Raw genomic sequence first — 13,407 nt, forward strand, 5'->3', positions numbered from 1 at the left:
CTTTGATAACATGTATTCATGTTGATTTATTTACATGAACAAAAAAGACAAACCATGTAAATATATAAGTTAGGAGCAAGGGAAGTGATTAACAAGTTGGTCGGAGGAATGTCCAAGTCAATGGTTGTGTTCCACGAGGGCTCCGATTGAATATTTGCTATTATTTATCTATTTTAGAGTCTTATATATTGATTCAATCGGGTGTAGTGATCAAGGCCTACAAAGCGTATGGAGGGGCTTCCCTTATTAACCAACACCAAAAAACATTATTATCTATATGACGGAGAGGGGGTCCGCCGGGCATCTCGTCTGGCGGTGGATTCATCGGGCGGGCGGAAATAATAGGCTCTTCGTATAGTTCGTATCTTGATTATTCAGATTACAATCAACACTTAATGTAACAATGCAAGATCGCGATGATGCAGACGGATTACTTTTAGAAACGCGGCAAGTTCGATACAGCACACTGTTTCCCGTGTCACGTCCAACTCGTCCAAGCTCAGAATCCAGAATGGCGGCATGGCCGGTTCACTTTTTAAACGTCACGTGACCTCTTACTTTTTAAAATGTTGCCAGGGCTGTATCGACCTTACCCAAGGAAAATCCCTTGACGTTTCTTATTCGATTACGACGCGTTTACACGCTCAAATCAACATCGATGCGGCGTTTGTCTGCCAACGCTGCGACACGGCCATCATGACATCTCACACGTCCTCGTGTGAGTTATCTGGAAAGAAAGAAAAACAACCGCAGTAACTGAATTTTACTCGGCCAGTCCTGACCTAGTCAGGGAAGAAAGCAGTGGGCTCATGAACTCTGCATTCATCACACTGATGAACTATGAAGCTTTAACTTGAACAGTATCAGACAAGACAAATCAATACTCGAAAGTTAATCCACTATCTTTAACTCTGTACTAAACAAAAACACGGATCAGGATCTGATTACCAATGGTCCTTGCTCACTTGTCCGGCAACCTCCATCCGGTTACCCAAGTACTCATCACGAATGCACACCTCCATCCGGTGTCATTCCAGTGCCTCCATCCGGCACTCACTAACACTTCCATCCAGTGTTAGTCTGGTACTACCACTTCCATCCACTGGCATTAAACAATTGAGCAAGACACACCACAGAAACACACAATTCAATCGATTGCTTCATCATTACTAAGCATAAAAAAGATCATGATTAAAAAATAGGGAATCAACTTTCGGAGATTTACCTAATGAGGTCATGGACGCATGTTCATAACCCTACTTAACTTAAGCTCAGGATTTTGATCAACCTCCATGTCATAACTTTTTTTTTTTAAGTCAACAGGTCTGGCAACCCGACAGTTTAACAGTTCCAGGACTCGAACCTCGAAAATAATTCCACAGTACCGGTCACACTAACCTCATCCACGTAATGAAACATATAGCCTCTAAACTTTGAAACTACAGTCATAGTTTAAACGAAAACAGCTCACCAGATTAATGCAACATCCCAGCAGGCGCGTTCACTACGCACAGATCGACCCTCTTCTCCTTGGCTGCACCGGATCCACTCGCTCCTTCACTGGCAGCATCCTGGTCCTGTCTGCGACACTTTGGGCAGCTGGATGCGTAGTGTCCCTGGCTCTGGTAGTGGAAGCGAGTGACCGCAGGCTTCACTTTCAGAGCACGACTCAAGGCAACCATAAGCCGTGAGCCTTGCAGATACTCATCGTTAACGCACAGGTCCGTAGTCGACATCTAAGAACGTGCGTCGACATCGGATTTACTGGGATTGAAATCGGGTAACCTCAGCTCGGTCGACGACGAAGGTGTCTTCATAGCTCGAACAAGCGTCAGGAAATTCCGATTCTGTTGTTCTAGAAGCTGCTGCCATTTTTCGTCGTCCGTGTCGTGGTGTGAAGCGCGTGGGGTGGCGTCTTCTGATCCCACTTCTGATGTCGGAGAGGGGGTCCGCCGGGCATCTCGTCTGGCGGTGGATTCATCGGGCGGGCGGAAATAATAGGCTCTTCGTATAGTTCGTATCTTGATTATTCAGATTACAATCAACACTTAATGTAACAATGCAAGATCGCGATGATGCAGACGGATTACTTTTAGAAACGCGGCAAGTTCGATACAGCACACTGTTTCCCGTGTCACGTCCAACTCGTCCAAGCTCAGAATCCAGAATGGCGGCATGGCCGGTTCACTTTTTAAACGTCACGTGACCTCTTACTTTTTAAAATGTTGCCAGGGCTGTATCGACCTTACCCAAGGAAAATCCCTTGACGTTTCTTATTCGATTACGACGCGTTTACACGCTCAAATCAACATCGATGCGGCGTTTGTCTGCCAACGCTGCGACATATATTATTATCTTTATGTACTTACCTGTAAATATGTATTTATCATACAAATAAAAGTTATACATTAAAGTTGTAGTATATAGGTAAAAAATTATAGGCAGGTAGGAAGTATGTAATCAGTTCTAGGTCATAGTTTTATTTAATTCACTATCTTTCGTTTATTGGGTTACATCACAACGTAGGGGTTCACTGGATGTTTCATGGCCAATTCAAAACAGTATTTGTTTCACTCTTATTTCACTCAAGTTAGTTAGGTGTTTTCCCTTTGTTCCCAGCCAGTCACACCTCAACCAGTCACACTGTTACTCGTTGGGAATTTTATGTTCAAAATTCCCATCAGTCCACACTCTGTTACTCGTTGAAACACCCTTTTCCTTCATTCCCAACGTGTCACATACAACTGTAACACTGTAACTAGTTGGAACTATGAAAATAAAAATTCCCAACAAGTCACAGTAACTTGTTGGGATTTTCAATGAAGAATTTTCCACCATAGACAAAAACCGATTATAGAATAGAATACACTTTATTTGTACATCCCAAAAGAATAATAAAATATACAAGTTGTAACTTAATTTGGATGCGGAAAGCTAAAGATCACATCCAGTGGCGTGCTTTGGGAGAGGCCTACGTCCAGCAGTGGACTGCTATAGGCTAAAGATGACGAACCTAATAAGGGTACAAAAGGCGGTCTTATCACCAAAAGCGATCTCTGCCAGACAACCTTTGGATGGAGGGAATAAGAGATTAAGGTAGATGGCGCTAGTGAAACCTCATCAAGTCTTTTGAGCCAATACAAGAGTCCAATTGATCTGAATTCCACCATATGCGATAACTATAACTAGGTACTACATGGCTGTTATGCAAATGAGTAATATTAAGTTTTAACTAGTTTAAGTTCTCCGAATAAAATAAATAAATAAGTACGTAAGTACTAGATCGGTGTTGGTCCCCATAATTTTCGCCATTATTTTGAGATCATCTGCATCTTCCGTCTATGTCCGAGGCGCGCCCGCGGTGTAAGCGCCAAATCATCATTAATCTGAGGTAGGAACTTCGGAAGTACCTAATTATTTCTTCATGGTGAAGCAGAGCAGATATGAGTCGATAAGTACATATCAAACTGCCATAAAGTCACCTCCACGCAAAATTTGGGAAATAAAAATTTTCATTTTCTCTATTATTTTGTGGCTACTGCTGTACTACCCACCCAGTATCTATCTATCATTCATAGAAAAATGGATTTTACAATTCGGTTTTGATATTATAATGTTATTGTTAACTAGTTTATTAAAACTTATTTGATTGTTCGTAATAATTATTTATATTTTCATACTTTTTCAAGAAACGAAAATAAAAAAAATCGTAATAATAAATAATAATAATAATAAAAAAAAAAAAGTTTCTACGAGTAATATCATCGAGAAAAAACCCCCATCGGGTCCGAAAAACAACACACTGTATAAGTCACAGTACCTATCACTGGTTAGGCATCATCATCATTCATCATCACTGAACAAATCTTAACGAGTAACGGGAGGACAGTTGGGAATTTTCTAGTTTATGTTCCCATCCAGTTACAGCGGCTGGTTTGGAATTCAGAAATAAATCATTCCCAACGAGTAACACTCCCATCGAGTAACACTGTGACTCGATGGCACACTTTTCATGAAGAATTCCCAACTGTATACAGTGTGACAGGTTTGATGTGTGACTCGATGGGAACAAAGGCTGTTTTCAAATATCTTCTTAGTAAATCCATTAGGTAGGCTTTAGGTAGGGCGAAACGTTACAATTTGGTACCGAAAAGACCAGGATATTAGATGTTGTTAGGGAATTTGCTTCATCTCTTCATGTTAGATATCAGGCAGGTAAATTTCTGTTCTTTTATCTGGAATTTAACAAGCCAATTTGATTAAGATAGTACTTATTTACAAATAAATCACAATATTAACTCACTTTTGCATAGTAGGATAGGTAACTTACGTTTGTCTCGAAAAAACATTAAGTTTTGTTGTTTGCCTTTGCTATTAGTAAGTAAATATTTACTCAATATGGCGGTTTTCACATAAAGCCATTTCTTTTTATTGTTAGGGCTAAAAGAAAGTTTGGATTGTTTGTTGGAAAAACTTTTAAATGTAGCATTGCACCACAAACAATAAAAGATAAAAGGTTATTTTTTTTTACAGAGTAACTTTTATCCGTCACAGATTATTTTAATTTATTGAATTACAGAAAATAAATTACAGATCGTTATTATTCTGAACTATGTATTTTTGACCACTCAAAATTATAATATTATGCAGTACAAAGATGACAAAATCACTGCAAGTGCAAGTTATAAATTCTATTTTAATACTTTCAATATTCTTACGTTATAATAAGTCTCTTGCGTCTCGTATTGTATAGATTTTAAACATACTAGGGGTAGGAAAGTGATTATATCTTATATATAATCACAATTTGTTGCCGTGGAGTGATCGAACTTATAAACGAAAGAAATTTAATAGGAAGCGCAAGAGGCTAGGTTTTGTAATTACGGAAGCATTTGTGAAGATAGATAGGTAGATACTAGGTAGTTGATAAAGTTAGGATGAGGAAATGAATAATGGAAATAATTCATTTATTAAAGTTTACTTAATAAGTAGGGGTTGTAGTAATGTTATGTAGCTCGTTAAAGAATTACAAAAGATTAGGGGTTGTATAACATAATGCTTGTAGTGGAGTTAGAGAATATAATCATCATCATCATCAGGAGTTGTATACTTAATATAATGGATTCTTATTCAGGACATTGTCTATAAATTTTAATAGGTAGGTAGGTACTTACCTTTGAAGAAGAATAACATAAAACATAGTTGTATAAAGACTGATTTATCTGTAGGTAGGTCATATTAGTGTTGCTCTGAATCATTATGAACGGTCTCTCTGATTATGTAGCTGATTAGGGAATTATTAGTGAATAGGGGTTGTAGGTAAAATAATGATATGGTCTTATTTTAGGTAAAAGCAGTAAAACATTTATAAAAATCAAAAATTATATTTTAAAAAAAATGTAACGAAAACGCGCAACGCATTTTAGTCCTTATGAACAACCTGAAATGATTAGAATAGATAAAGAAATTCTGGCCGAGGTAGTTGATGGGTGGGGATTTTGGTCTGGAGGTGCGATCGGCTGCATCGGTGGATCGAGGAGTTTGCGTGGCAGAGCTTGTGTGGTTATTGCTGGGCTGGACTGGCCTGGTTGGAGGGGGATCGGTAGTTATAGCAACTAGTCTATAATTATTAATCATCCTTTTGGCTGGGTTGGTTCAGTTTGGTATTGGTTGTATGAGTTTTGTTGTGCGGGTTCTTTGGTTTGTTGATGTGGTTGATTGTGCTTCTGGATCGGATCTTTGCTTGTCATCGACTAGGTGCTTAAAAACTAGGCTCTAAAATTACTATACTTGAATGTTTGAAAGAGTAGATAATATATTATACAACATTGATCATAGGAGTTGGGATAGAACTGTAACACTATCTATGCTATCATCCTAATTTAGAGTAACCGGAAAAGCCCAAATGTCTAATTATCAAATTCCAGAGAGCCAATTAGTAGCAGATGTTATCGGACATTTCCCTAAACAAATACAAGTATGAGTTACAGTCAATAAAGAAAAGAAAATTTAACAATAATCTCATTTGAAAATAAATTTGCAATGAAAAGGTAGCGGTCCGACATAACAATAAATTTAGAAAACAATTAATGTGTAGCAAGTTACTGTTGTTGATTAAGTGTTAGACCAGGTAAAGTAGGCTAGGACCTCATTTAGTATCAATATATTGTTTGTAAGTTAAGAACTATGTGGGTAGTTTAGTTGTTCCTATTTTGAGCGCGGTTGCAATTCACTTCTTCATCTGAGTCAGGATGTTTACTTCATAGTATATAATCTCAGAGTTTGGTTGTCAAATAAAGAACATCATCATCATCATCAGCATTCAAAAAGTATGTCATATCCTGAAAAGAAGAATAGAATTTGATTAGAAAAGCTAAGTATTGTGATGATTTACATAATTATAAAAATTCAGGAAATGACTATTTAGTTCAATATAACTTAAGTAGACTAATAGGATAATACATTTAGGGAATGGTTTTATGAATGGTAATCAATATTGGATCTACAGGGGTATGATTTTCATAGCAATCTAACAAAATCTAAGTATGGGGTAGTATAATTAAAATTGGATTACAACATATGTAGAAAAGAAATAGGTACTTACTTATTGTAGAATAGTAACTTTGGTCTATAAGTAGTGAGAGATTGTGAATGTTTTGTCACAGTGGATGGTTTGATCAGTGGTTTATCATGGGTTTTAGTTCAACAAAGAGTGTAGTTGGATTTGCATTGTTATGTTTGGTCCTGAAGCAAAACAAATAATGATATAGGCATAATTCAAATAAAATTACGGAAATGTAGGAGTTGAAGAGTAAATGATTAGGATACTTATTTAAAAGGTGAGGGGTTGACAATAAGTTAAAATATGTTGGTTAGTCTTGTCAGTATTCATTCAAAACTGTATGGGGAATAATTAACTGAGTTAGATTTTTATAACAATAGATCTATTATAAACACAAGATCCGTAAAACAGAGCTATTGTACGTATGAATAACTAACAATTCAGGTGTTGTTTATTTTGAATATCTATAATTTGAGGTCAAGAATTTAGTTTAACAGCATGCATACACGGGTTTTCAATAAAATAATGACACTTACCTATTAGATTCACTCATTATTTAAGAGTTTCATAAGTTTAATCGGGTAATCTTTAGATTTCTTCATGCGATCGATATTGTTGAACACAACGAAGCATGCTTTTGTTTTGTTTAGTGCCGGTAAAAAAAGAAAAGGTTAAGGTTATGTCAGGTTGACATTGACAGTTTAGTTTGACAGTTAGACAGGTAAGGCACATTTACACAAACAGCCTAGAATAGGAAAGAATAAAGGATATGGAGACCGTGTTTTTCAAATAGGGGTTGTGAGGGAGAGATGAGATATATCTCAGAAATATTTTTAGTTACCTAGTAACATTATTTTCGACTTAGGTAGTTACGGAGGGTAGGAACATAGTTGAAGTAGAAGTAGTAGTTAGGTACCTATATATTTGATAAATTAAATAGTGTATTAGGTTGTAGAAAAAAAACTAGATGGCGGTATTTTGATGTTTTGGTATCGATGGAATATTGGGGTGGATTTGTCTGTTACATGAGAGTAGGAACTTTCAATTTTGGTAAAATTTATCTGTAATAATTTTTTATAAAGAAAACAAAACGGTAGGATATTTACATAGCCATTTCCCGGGGATTATGTCGTGATTATAATGTTTCGAAAAATTGAAAGAGCAAAGAATGTGGAAGGAAGAAAGTAATTTAAAGGTCATTTTAAAGTCTGAATGATAATAATGTTAAAGGTACCCGGGTCTTACATAGTTGATTAAAGGATGATGAAGAATGAAGTTTTAATTATTTGATATTGAGTGCGATTTATAATCATGACAAATACAACTGGGAAATGAAGGGTTTATTGATACTTCGTTCAGACACACACACACACACACACACACACATTTATAAGGGAAACTTTGGTATATTTGTTTCTGTAAAACTTGATTGAGTAGTTATTTATTACCTATATATGTAGCTAAATAATAAATTTATTCCAAAGTTACCTTTATTTCACTAATATTTTCCAAATGATCAACTAGTGTAGATTCAAGAATTATTGATACTTATGTAATAAGTATTTTAATAATAATAAAAAAAAACTGAGTAAAATCTTAAAAGATTTTTTTTTTATAAAAATTGTTAACTTCATTTTAAAACTACTAGCTTAATAATATGTGGGGACATCTCACACACGACCATCCGACCCTAAATAAGGCAGAGCCTGTAATATGGGTATAATATCGGACCGTCAGTTAATAGTGTGCAAATTGGTTCAAGTAATTTACACACCATACACTCTTAGTCTTGCTTTTGTAGTAAATTGGCGAAGAAAGGCGGTTCTACTCGGGCACAAACGTGGTACAAACGCTTTAGTCGATTTATTATTGAAGTTAGCTATGCACGCATTAACACATGAGACGTCTATACAGGCTATAGATGTTTTTACAAAGTACCTTTTACAGACTCCACACGACACACTACACTTTACACAAAAAAAAACAACAATTACTTTGAAACAATTTGCTTAGAAAAATATCTACATAACAAAAGTTGATCATGACGGAAAACAAATACACTTTACACCAAAAACACATTCTGATCGAAGTGTAAATAAACTAGATGTATTTTCTTTTCAATTTAGGTAGGTAAATGATAGAAAAGAAAATTAATAATTAGATACATGATATTTTATTGATTTAATCAGTGGGGAGGAAGAAGGCCTTGATGTTTATTAGAGTGGCGTGAATCAGAGAAAGAGGATGAGAGTTGTGGTGAATTGAATATATAAGAACCTATGTATTGAAAAAATAATACCTACAAACATATAGTTATGTGAAAGTGGCTTTAGTAAAATATCATGGCTGTTCTCCTGCACTGAAGGAAAGATTCCGATTTCACCTTAATGACACGACACTATACAAAAGAGAATATTTATGAAGATTTTGGTGTTAGGTTAGGACAGCATAGTCAAATTATACTGTTGTATGTACAGTTATCTTCATAATATTCTATACTCAACATGTAATTACTTACTTAAAGAAAAAAATATATTTTCAACACAAATTTTGTCATTTTGCTGAATTGGAGAGGGACTGAAAAGTTGTGAATCAGTTGTAAACATGAATGCAATAATGGTTCACAATAATAATTCTCTTTCTAGTTTTGGTAAAATGATACTTGATAATTCTACACTCTACATCAAGCTCGGAGATTGGTGGACATTGTTCCTGGGGATTGTTAGAATGAGACTTGAACTTTATTAATTTCTATTGATGATGCATCGTCGAAAACATAGGGCGTGGGAGAGTTCGTGCTCTAAGAGGGCGTGTTAAAGATGCTATAGAATTCTTAAAAATAAATTTAAGGTTCTGTGGTTTCTCATTTAGCATTGGATCCTTCTGATCGACAAGGTATCCCCTTGTTCCCGGTTTATTGGAGCATGAATAATCTACTAAGTATTCGATCAATAGTTATGTAAATAATAAATAATAATAGGGATGGTCGATGATTTTTGATAATTTCTGGGGATCTTGTTGGCTAATCATCTGAGTCATTTTACACTCATACACACAGACATATTGAGGTGATGATCGGAATTTCCTTTTACAAATTTTTCATCGTTTAAATTCAATGAATTTGATATTTGCGAAAATAAAGGGTGGTGTATATTATTGTGTATATTTTTTCCATATCTCAATTATAATATACTTGCGATACTACAAAAATATAAGGGGTTGAATGTAATGTTCCATCGATGCCGAAACATTAACGATATCGCAAATAATGAATTTAAACTACGACTGGATGTTCCGTGGGATTTGTTGCGCTTTGGAAGGGTTTTCCCGTGGGACTTTTTGAAAAGTAGGCTAACTTCGTGCCAAGCTTTGTTGTACCGATTTCGATTCACAGAATAATCAAGATAATTATTCTGAGTGTAGGTGAGCCTTAATATTGATATCGGCGAGTTGAGGGTAGAGGATAATATCCACGTAAGCGAGCAGCGCGTGGGCACTTTTTCACTTTTGTGTGAGCAGCCGTGGTGAGCAGACGGACAGATGGAGGGAGTGATCGGAGCCGTGGGTGCTTGAGGACCAGGCGCGTGGAGCCGAGGCGGAACACCGTGTGCGAAGCTAAGTCACCTTTCTATTTACTTTTTGTCTCTCGTATATGATTGAGAAGTTATACCTACACTTTATTTCTTGAAGGACGCTAACCCACGGCTGCAATTCCCATCACACTGGTATAGGGATTAGATAGGTACACTAAAGGTCTCCTACGTCGCTCATTCAGTATTTAGCTAGCTAGAGAAAAACCTACACATTACACATTCCCTAGCTTTGGTTCAACCTATTTTAGTTTAGAATAGGGACTTCTGGATAAATACAAATAGGCAGGTAACATCATGGTTAAGATGGGGAAAGTAGTTACTTTATCATAAATAATAAACTAAATAATATCTGAGGCTTATACCCAGCGGAGGGCAGGTGCGGGCTGGTGATGATGATGATGATGATGATGATTATCAAATAACTAAAACCTGACAATAGATCTCACTTCAAAAATAATAAATTCTTATCAAATAAAAAAATATACACCTACCTTTAAATTTGTTCTATGGTTCTTTGTTCAAATTATTGATTTTTCATGAGGTAAATAAATACTTCTATAGAATCTATGCTATAGTAATTATTCAAAGAATAAAGTAGATACATACTTAAATAAACTTTTCAAAGATGATTTATTGCAATATCTATATGGCAGAGAAGATTATTTGACTTTGAGTTTAAAAACAAGTTACAGCGCAGGAAAAGAATTGATTGACGGAGAAATTTATTCTAAAAGTGTCAATATACCACAAATAAGGGTTCTAGATACTTATTTCAAATCATTTCTGGTCCTATATTGCTCAATAAATACAAATAGCTTGAAGGTAGATCAGATTCCTGTCCAAGTTCCATATTTTCAGAAAGTTATGTAAATTCTAACCAACAGAAGTATTTGTTTCCTTGTTAAAGCAATAAATTCTTATGTAAAAAGGATAGCAAGGATTTAGTAGGAATAAAGTTAGCTAGGATATATTTATTACAACTATTTATAATATATTTGAATAAGATTATATAATATTCACTATTTCATAATAATTATCCTATATTCCAATAAGATCAAAGAATATTCACTATTTCATATTATATGTTTAATCTTTTAAAATAATAAATCACTTCCCACTTGGCTACAAAATTAGAGTCATATTATTATATTTTCAAATACTTATCTATTATGAAATTCATGAATTAATAAAGTTACTATACTATAAATTATTGAACTATTTTAGTTTCAGTTAATTTATGATTATAAATAAAAGTGTCCCATTAGCTTTGATAACATGTATTCATGTTGATTTATTTACATGAACAAAAAAGACAAACCATGTAAATATATAAGTTAGGAGCAAGGGAAGTGATTAACAAGTTGGTCGGAGGAATGTCCAAGTCAATGGTTGTGTTCCACGAGGGCTCCGATTGAATATTTGCTATTATTTATCTATTTTAGAGTCTTATATATTGATTCAATCGGGTGTAGTGATCAAGGCCTACAAAGCGTATGGAGGGGCTTCCCTTATTAACCAACACCAAAAAACATTATTATCTATATTATTATCTTTATGTACTTACCTGTAAATATGTATTTATCATACAAATAAAAGTTATACATTAAAGTTGTAGTATATAGGTAAAAAATTATAGGCAGGTAGGAAGTATGTAATCAGTTCTAGGTCATAGTTTTATTTAATTCACTATCTTTCGTTTATTGGGTTACATCACAACGTAGGGGTTCACTGGATGTTTCATGGCCAATTCAAAACAGTATTTGTTTCACTCTTATTTCACTCAAGTTAGTTAGGTGTTTTCAAATATCTTCTTAGTAAATCCATTAGGTAGGCTTTAGGTAGGGCGAAACGTTACAGTATGTATAGATATATATCTATCTATTGTATGGGGTCTTTGTGTTTGTGGTTGAAAAATTAGTAAAATTACATTTTGTGAAAGCTCCTCCAAAGACTAATGTAGATTTTAATATCATTATCACTGTGAGCCTAGGTTATGCCGTCTGAAATATTACTCGTTACTGCAAACTAGAGGCGGTTTATTATTTTATGAGATTGCTTTTTAACTCTGCAACATTATTACGAAATTTTCAACCGATTTACCTCTCTTGAATTGGTTACGTAACGAATTTCATGATTTTAACGGTCTGTTGTTTGGTTAAATATAGCAGTAATTAATAATATTGCTTTTCCGCAATTTCTCCTGCTTTTCTTAAGCTGAATATGCCAGCCACCCCAAAAGTTCCGTTCAACAAAAGTTTATAAAATTTAATAAGCCATTAAACCTATCTGGACAAGAGCGGACCGTGATTTATAGCAATACAGGAACATTAAAAACACATTACGAAAACATGACTTCGCCCGGAAAATTAGTTCAGCACGAAATATATTACGAAACGGATGTTTTGTTTCGTTATAATAACATAATTTTTAAGCCTGTAATGGCGCCACAAATCTCTTCTACTTGTGTACAGTAACGGGCATGTTTGCAGAAGTGAGTCGCTTAGCTCGCTTGTTTCCGACACAGAAAACCCCCACGAATATTCATTTAACTTACTCCACGTTTTTTAAATCAGCTTTGAACATTATTTACGTCTCTCATTTTGTAGGTATACACAATAAGCGAATGCCTGCGGGAATCATATAAACAAATAAATTAATTGTGTAACAGCAGAAACAAATTTGAATGTTTTATGAGCGAGGATATTCGTTTATGCGGTTGCGGTGTGGCCGCAGGGTATTTATTGAATGCGGAGTGTTCAATTTCAAAATGTACCTCGTTTTCTTTCTCTGCTGTTTGTTTACTTTGGGCTTATATAAATGAAATAGCTTTGTTTCTTTTAATTTTAAAGGCAGTATTATTAAGCGATGAGTCCATTACATGGGCCCTGGGCAGGCGCTTGTTGTTGGGACGGAATCTCAGGACATTTATTAGGTAAAACCGCGATCGATCAAAGTCTTTCTGCTTCATTAATCTTGCTCATCAGCCCAACAAGGCGATGCTATATTTTTCACCGGCTGATGTTGTTTTCCTTAACAATACTTTGTTAATCTATTCATTGGAAGAACGTTTTGTTGTTTGAGTATTTTTAACCTTAAATTATATTAACTTCAATAAAAATTTCTATACAACCTATACGGCTTTGTTTTATTCATAATTTTTTTTATTAATAGACCACATGGCTCAGGCATAAGGTAATCCCCATATCGTTGTAATGAATACCTACTTAGGTTTAGGTAGGAACCTATTAGGTA

General features: G+C 35.0%; 3 long non-coding RNA genes across 3 annotated transcripts; 1 reads left to right on the forward strand and 2 right to left on the reverse strand.

The window, feature by feature from the left end:
* Positions 1 to 353: 353 nt before the first annotated feature.
* On the reverse strand, positions 354 to 1,181 carry LOC125488954. Its single transcript, XR_007266621.1, has 2 exons — positions 1,017 to 1,181; positions 354 to 977 (listed from the first exon to the last, which is right to left on the reverse strand). It is a non-coding gene; the product is annotated as an uncharacterized LOC125488954 (long non-coding RNA).
* A 4,358-nt stretch (positions 1,182 to 5,539) lies between these two features.
* On the reverse strand, positions 5,540 to 7,397 carry LOC119690824. The gene is made up of 3 exons (XR_007266639.1): positions 7,099 to 7,397; positions 6,605 to 6,744; positions 5,540 to 6,341 (listed from the first exon to the last, which is right to left on the reverse strand). It is a non-coding gene; the product is annotated as an uncharacterized LOC119690824 (long non-coding RNA).
* Positions 7,398 to 10,284: 2,887 nt separating this feature from the next.
* Positions 10,285 to 10,564, forward strand: LOC125488983. Its single transcript, XR_007266640.1, has 2 exons — positions 10,285 to 10,441; positions 10,532 to 10,564. It is a non-coding gene; the product is annotated as an uncharacterized LOC125488983 (long non-coding RNA).
* Positions 10,565 to 13,407: the final 2,843 nt, after the last annotated feature.

Source organism: Plutella xylostella, chromosome 9 (assembly GCF_932276165.1).
Source record: "Plutella xylostella chromosome 9, ilPluXylo3.1, whole genome shotgun sequence".
NCBI classification, from domain to species: Eukaryota; Metazoa; Arthropoda; class Insecta; order Lepidoptera; family Plutellidae; genus Plutella; species Plutella xylostella.